Below are 8,550 nucleotides of genomic sequence, written 5' to 3' on the forward strand. Positions count from 1 at the left end.
TACCCTCGTAGACCGAAAGCGGAAGCGTTTGACAACGCGGTTGATGTAGTCAAACTTCTTCTAGCTCCGACCGATCAAGAACCAAATATACGGCACCTCCGAGTTCTGCACACATTCAGCGCGATGACGTTCCTCGCCTTCTTGATCCAGCAAGGTGTCAAGGAAGTAGATGAGTTCTATCAACATGACGGTGTGGTGACGGTGATGGTGAAGTGATCTGCGCAGGGCTTCGCCTAAGCACGGCGAGAATATGACCGGGGTGTAAACTGTGGAAGGGAGCGTCGCACATGGCTAACAATTGATGTTGTGTACTTGTGAGGCGTCCCCTCCCCACATATATATATGTGGGAGGGGAGGAGAGGCGGCAAGGGGCACCCTAGGGTTGGCCGCCGCCCCCTAGGGGGCCTGCCTTGCCCTGCGCCCCCCCTTTCCATGTATGCATGAAGGGGAAGGAAAGAGGGGTGAGGAAAGGAAGTGGGAATCCTAATCCACACTTTCCTTTCCCTTCCCCCCTTTCCTTCTCCTCCTCCTATAGCCTTATAGGGTGCACCAGCCCCATGTGGGCTGGTATGTTCCTTCACAAGGCCCATATGGCCCATAGGATTGTCGGGGGTATCGAAACATCTTCCGGTGACCCGATAAGTACCTGATACCCTTCGGAATACTTCCAGTGTCCGAATAGCATCGTCCTGTATATCAATCATTACCACTCGACCATCTCGATACTCCTTGTCATGTCCGTGATCTTATCTGGGACTCCGAACAACATTCGGTCACCAAATCACATAACTCCTATAATACCATATGGTCATCGAACGTTAAGCGTGTGGACCCTACATGTTCGAGAACTATGTAGACATTACCAGGACACCTCTTCGGTTAATAAGCAATAGCGGAACCTAGATGCCCATATTGGCTCCTACATATTCTACGAAGATCTTTATCGGTCGAACCGTTATGACAACATACGTAATTCCCTTTGTCCATCAGTATGTTACTTGCCCGAGATTCGACCGTCGGTATCCGCATAGCTAGTTCAATCTCGTTACCAGCAAATCTCTTTACTCGTTTCACAATACATCATCTTGTAACTAACTCGTTAGTCACTTTGCTTGCAAGGCTTCTTATGATGTGCATTACTGAGAGGGCCCAGAGATACCTCTCTAATACTCGGAGTGACAAATCCTAATCTCGATCTATGCCAACTCAACAAACACCTTCGGAGATACATGTAGAGCATATTTATAATCACCCTGTTACGTTGTGATGTTTGATAGCACACAAGGTATTCCTCCGGTATCTGGGAGTTGCATAATCTCATAGTCGAAGGAATATGTATTTGACATGAAGAAAGCAATAACAATAAAACTGAACGATCAATATGCTAAGCTAATGGATGGGTCTTGTCCATCACATCATTCTCCTAATGATGTGATCTCGTTCATCAAATGACAACACATGTCTATGGTTAGGAAACCTAACCATCTTTGATTAACGAGCTAGTCTAGTAGAGGCTTACTAGGGACACGGTGTTTTGTCTATGTATCCACACATGTATCAAGTTTCCGGTTTATACAATTCTAGCATGAATAATAAACATTTATCATGATATAAGGAAATATAAAATAACAACTTTATTATTGCCTCTAGGGCATATTTCCTTCAGTCTCCCACTTGCACTAGAGTCAATAATCTAGTTCACATCGTCATGTGATTTAACACCAATAGTTCATATCGCCATGTGACCAACACCCAAAGGGTTTACTAGAGTCAATAATCTAGTTCACATCACTATGTGATTAACACCCAAAGAGTACTAAGGTGTGATCATGTTTTGCTTGTGAGAGAAGTTTAATCAACGGGTCTGCCACATTCAGATCCGTATGTATTTTGCAAATTTCTATGTCTACAATGCTCTGCATGGAGCTACTCTAGATACTTGCTCCTACGTTCAATACATATCTAGATTGAGACTTAGAGTCATCTAGATCAATGTCAAAGCTGGCATCGACGTAACTCTTTACAACGAATTCTTTATCACCTCCATAACTGAGAAACATTTCCTTTGTCCTCTTTAAGGTAACTAAGGATAATTTTGACCGCTGTCTAGTGATCTAGCCCTGGATCACTATTGTACCCCCCCTTGACAAACTCATGGCAAGGTACACAATAGGTTTGGTACATAACATGGCATACTTTATAGAACCTATGGCTGAGGCATAGGGAATGACTTTCATTCCCTCTTTATCTTCTGCCGTGGTCGGGTTTTGAGTCTTTACTCAACTTCACACCTTACAATACAGGCAAGAAATCCTTCTTTGACTGATCCATTTTAACTCCTTCAGAATCTTGTCAAGGTATATACTCATTCAAAATCTTATCAAACGTATTGATCTATCTCTATAGAACTTGATGCCTAATATGCACTACTGCAGGATGCTACTAACGCGACACTACGATCAGAGACCCTTCAACGAAACTGTGTGTGATGCCATAATCACAAACGGTGGTGTAAAAAACCATCAAAAAAGGTGCAAAACATTTGCGATGGAGGATGCATCAAACACGGTTCAGATTTTAGTTGCGTATGTGATTGAGGGCATAGGGTTCAATTCAATTAACCATTTGCGATGAGGAGGAACAAAAGAAACGGGCAGCCAGATGAAGGTGTGTGCTATGTACAACATACGGTTCACTCGGATAAATTGTTTGTGATTAGGCAACACAAAAGAAACGGTCAGCCAGATCAAAGGTGTGTGTGATATACGACATGCGGTTCACTCGGATGAACTGTTTGCGTTGAGACATGAGAACAGAAATGGTTCAAATGAACAAGGTGTGTGTGATACGAGGCAAACAGGTCTATAGTCGGAAACGTGTGCGAAGACCGATAACAACACAGACGATTACTGCTAACAAGCCGTGTGTGTTGTGAGCAAACGATTGCTGGTATACAATTGTGAGTGATTGATGAAAACATCACTGACGGGTTCCATTGTTTAGTCCGTGTGCGATGTGATTTTCTTTGTCCGCACAACATCTACGATCTATCTACAAAGCATCAACATATATACTTAAAATGAGAGCATTGCATAAAATTAAGCATACAATTACACAAGTGACTACACACATAACATTTCCACACACCAAAGAAAGCAATTACATGCATACTAAAGTAGGAGAAACGAGGATCTAATCTTCTACTTATTGTTGCGATGATGCTTGCCATTGCTCTGCTTCCAGCTGGATCCCTGGCAGTTTGGGGAAGGAGGCACTTCCTCATGTCAACGATCTGCTTGTACATGTCGTAGCTCATGTACGCCTCCTTGGCCGCGTACACGACGTGAGCTTTTTTGAGTTTCTCCATCCAGGCTGAGTGCCAGGCATGCTTGTCCTTGTTGCACGAATCCTTCATGTCTCTGTAGTAGGGGTCAATGATGGCCTCGGCGAGGTGAGCCAGTGAGTCTTTCTGATGCTCCTTGCTGCCCCAGATCTTGTATTGGCCCTGGATGTCGATAAGATTCTGTCAGGCGATGCCCGAATTCTCGAGCGCCTTTACATCGTTGGTGATGTCCACCGTAGTGAACATGTAGTGGGGGTTGTTGAAAAACCTGGCGAAACGCTCGCAAGGCCTTATGGCCAGGCAATAGTGGTAGACAAGGACGTGGTGGTGCACGCATGTCTGGGTGACGGTGACCTTGGGACGAGACCCGGCACGAGCGCAGGTGTACTCGAGGTCGAACCCGGCCACCTTGTACTTCTTCGTGGCAAGCAACAGCTCCATGATGTGGATGGAGTGCTCCACCCAGACCGGGTCGTTGGTGTACACCACCGAGAGGTCCATGAACCTTCTGTGGGTGTCCACCACGGCACGCATGGTGAACTGCTACTCATCGTCGGCAGCCGCTCGGAGCGCCATTGGAGTCACGCAGGATATGCTCTAAGAATTTCTCGTGGTGGGTGTGCTTCTTGCAATGGTGGGACGCGATCGAAAGGTTGAAGAGACGCAAGGGTAGGTTAAAATGGCCGCTGTAATAAATGGGGGTCGGCCGACCTGTAGTCGTCACGTCTTGTCACGACGTTCATAGCGGAGGATTCCAGTGCACGCTTGACAACACCGCACTGCACGCGTGGGCTCGAAGAGGCGCCAAATGCATCGTCGGTGAGCCTGTTCCTGCGCTACCGCGCTGTTTACCATGCAAGCTTCCCGCCCGACTAGTTTGGCCATGTGTCGGCTAGAAGAGGGACAAATTGTGGGCGTTTATTGGCAAAAAGCTTTGTAAAAACAAAGTGTGTGGAATGACTTTGGTCATAAGTTTACCCTTGGGTGATGAGGTCAAAGTTACACAGAAGGGTGATGATGGACACTCGAGTGCGATAATTAATTCTGCACTCTACAGTGCACACGATGGAAGAAACCAACTATGTGTAATAATGTCGGAGATCGCAGTCGAGTTAGCTATACAGATCGTGTGCTATGAGATCAACAAGGTAAACTGATTCGAGAATGGTTAATAAAATCTAAGACCATTGCATATTAAGGTCAAAATAGTGCTAGCAATATACGAGTCTCATACGATGCCATTTCAACGATTGTACCACAAAAGTTCGAAATGTTACAAGGTCCAAATTCCAGAGTTATATGGCTCAAATTCAAAGATTACAAGGTTCAAACTGATATTAGAAATGAAATTCAGCTCATCAGCTGCAAACGCTCGCGCTGATCCGCTGAACATGGATATCAGAGAGGTTCAAACTAATATCACTGCTTCTAAGTCTGGCTTCAAAACCTCACAATTTTTGCAAAGGGGTCAGCCACTAAGAAGTCATGTATGGGGTTGACACGATGACTTCCAATTACTCTGTAATCTGAAGTTCCAAAATGAAATTCAGCATTTTTGGAGCCTACTCCATTCTACCGCAGGCGCCGGTGCTGATCAACAAACCATTCATTTTTGCGAAATAAATATAGGGCAAACCCCATTTCCTTCAGCACCCTTGCTTTGAGAACAAAGAACCTGGCGAATATAATCTCCGGTAAGGTCCCTCGGTAGGAGTTCAAAGTAATTTCTGAGAGATGCAGATCTAGGCATTCGACGTGATTGTTATTTTGTATCACATTATCCACCACTGGGCCTAATCTTATCTGCAAAAGAAGAAAACATGTTAGTGCCTACATGCAGTTTTGAACATTACTACGTGCCTAGCTATTTGGTTTGCAGGATTTGTAAAATGCACTAACATGCCATCTTCGATCTGACATGATTAACATGGGCATTTGATTACATTCTAGAAAAAAACACGTAGCCTTCTTCACAAGAGGTCGGAGTGGATGAAAAGTTCCCTAAGAAAACTAGTATAGATGAATCCAAAGGAGAAATGCTTATTGATTGTAACCATATGGATCAAGCAACCAATATGGGGGGGGGCATGTATGTACAGAAATCATCCAAAAGAACCTCCAGAAATTGTAGTACATTGTCATTGTAAACTTGGAAAAAGGTGTCACAAATTGAACCCCCTCATGGTTAACATTTATCAGGAAAGGAACATCACCTCGATATATAGCTTCTCTAGGCACGGAAAGCATCTCAGGAAACTGACAACTTGCTCCAGGGGCCCGATAGATTCTAGTGCCAAGACCTTCACTGTGCACAGTTTTGGGGTCAAGCTTGTCGCCATTTTCTGGATGACAGACGAACAAACATCTTCAAAATTAGAAATAATGTTAATTTGTAGAAGGAGAGGTAGAAGGCGGCTATTGTACCTGAACGGGTGTGGATCAAATAACAAGTTCGGAGCATTTGTCATACGAGTAGCCCACCACTGTCAATTTCGGCGCAGCAATGACATTGATTCTTGTTGGGCCTTCTTGATCAACTACAAGTAATCTCTCAAGTGCGGGTGTGTCCTGGATGACCATACTGTGGTACACATCTTGTGATGTCTTCCTGCCGCACCAGCAACACACATAAATAGTCCGAAGAGTCATGGAGGTGATGTGGAAGGTACTCAACCCATTGATCGCCTGAAGACGAAGGTACTCGAGTGTAGTACAGCCACGGAGCAGGTGCTCCATGTCACCCTTTGAGAGGCAAATGCGACGAGCTCGAGGTGCTTCAGTCGTGGTAGAATAAGAGCGGGCGCGTCATTAAGGGGTGGGAAATGGTAGTTCCTGAACTTGGCGACGCGCAGCGTGGGTGCAAGGTGGAGTGCGGACGTTGGTAGCAACTGCATATGCCCATCATCAAAAGTGAGCTCCTCGAGCTGATCTAGGGAGGGGGTCGGAACCAGTCGTCAAGCTTGGCTCGATCCTTGCCGTTGGAACGGAACTTGCCCATTCTAAGGCCTTTGGTTGGGCGAAGGTGACTGCCGAGGATCTTGGAGAACACATCCAAGCTTTTGGGATAGCCATGGCAGAGCTCGTTGGTGTCGATGAGGTCGAGAGGGCTAGAGTTCCATAGGGGACGCCGCCGCCGGGAAAGGAGGGTTGTCCGTGCCCCATATTTGATTGGGAGGAGGGAGATGATGACTCTCAACATATCATCGGGGAGGTTGCTGATTGAGTCTAGGCCTGCTGGAGTCGCTTGCGGTTCTAGCTCACCCCGCCTCCGCTTGTTGGCAGCCCCGTTCTCCACCTGCGGAGTCTCCTTATCAGCGACTCTTTCTGATAGAAATGGGAGTACAGGGAATATTTAGTTAAAAGAGGGCAATAGAAAAGTGTATTGGTAACTAGAAGTTATTAGGTAGGAATATAGTAAGAAAAGGGAATAACAATTGGTTGCTTAAATACTACACAATTCATTTGACATTGCGGGGTAAGTCAACATATGCAGATAGTTGAAAAGAAAACTTACTTCGAACAAAGTCTGGACGGATGATTTTGTCAAGGAAGTTAGCATATATCTCATGACCAGGCCCTTTTATGTGCAGTGCAATTTTAGTGCCAGCTTTCAGTACATAAAACTTTGCAATTTCATTCCAAAAGCCAGTGCAAAAATAGGAGTCACCATGTTCATCAAGTCTTACAGTAGCAACGATTGTAAATCCATGGTTTGTGTGCAGTATGACATCCATGGAGCCTTGATGTATGTAAAAGGAAAAATTGTGCACTACATAATATGTTGCATAGCGAGGGATGTTCTGCAGAAAATGGTAGGATTATTAAAGAAAATATGGTAACATGCAAATAGGGGGCCAAATTGAAAGCACTATACAACAGTTGAAATCAAAGGACAAAAATCTATAATTAAACAAATAGGCTAAACATGATTGAAAGAACATGCGGTGCCCCCATGTTTGGTTTTGGTAATTGATGACAATCTTTGTGGACTAATGGTTTCCTTGAGTTATATTTGAAGGTTTTGTCCATAGGCTTTTCTTGGAGTACATTTGTTGGTTTCAAGGAGAGTTTGTTGTGACTAAGGTGCTATTCAAGGAATTACCTAAAGATTGGTCTTGTGAGAGGTTGATCAAGACTAAGTAAAAGAGTGAATCAAGTTGATCAACACACAAATCATAGAAGATGTACCGAGAGGGGTCAAGCGATCCCATGGTATGGTAGGCATTGTCAATTACGCTTTGTGTACTAACCCGTGATCTTCGTGAGCATTCTTTGTGGGGTTAGGTTGCGGTGTGCAAATTCAAGTGAAGCATCACGAAGAGATCAAATGCTTGAAGCTTGCCATCCATTGTGGTGACAATGGACTTGTGAAGATGTGCAGAAGAGTGGCTCACCCATAGTGGAGTATGGGGGAGCAATCAACTAGTCTTCATCGAGCCAACGCAATCAAGAAAGGTGGTCCAACTTGAGGGAGTCAAGATCGTCATCATCTAGCTCAAGTGGACCATGTGCAAGGCGAAGGTTTGCCCTTGATAGGTTTTCTATTTTACCGGTCTCATGATGGTAGTTGGGAGACCGGGTTATAGGATCGATTGTCGTACTATCAAGGGGGGCTCTCGATGAGTAGCTTGATCGTATCATCCGTAGAGAGCTCAAACCATTGCATCCTTACTTCATCTTTCTCGGTTCTTGTTTGGTTCTCTTTGTGAGTCTTAGAGCTTATGGTCATCTTGATGACAAGCTTGAATTCATCGAAAACGGAGTTCGCATGCATCTTCTATGATGTTTTCGGTGTTGGAGGTTTTACCGGTCTTATCCGAGGAAGGGTTCTCACCATTTTATTATGGTCCTTTTCTCATTTGCTTATTATTTATATTTCTATCAATATTGTTTTAGCCCATGTCATTAGCTTTCCAACAAACTTGGTTTCATTGAATTCGGAGTCCGTTTGCAGAAGTTGTGGCTGTTTTGGTAAAGGCAGCAGCAGTACTACCGCGGCTAGAGCGGATGTAAATTTTTACTACCACTCCAGAGCGGTACTACCGCGGCTCCTGAGCGGTAGTACCGCTCTGGACCAAAATCTCATGTTTTGCTCAGCGGAGGTAGGCACGGAAGTATTTTTTTAGTACCGCTCGCAAGCAGTAGTACCGCTACCATTTGTGGTAGTACCGCTATCCCTAGCGGTAGTACCGTGAGGTCTAGCGGTA

This window comes from Triticum dicoccoides, chromosome 3A (genome assembly GCF_002162155.2).
Source record: "Triticum dicoccoides isolate Atlit2015 ecotype Zavitan chromosome 3A, WEW_v2.0, whole genome shotgun sequence".
In the NCBI taxonomy this organism is placed as follows: Eukaryota; Viridiplantae; Streptophyta; class Magnoliopsida; order Poales; family Poaceae; genus Triticum; species Triticum dicoccoides.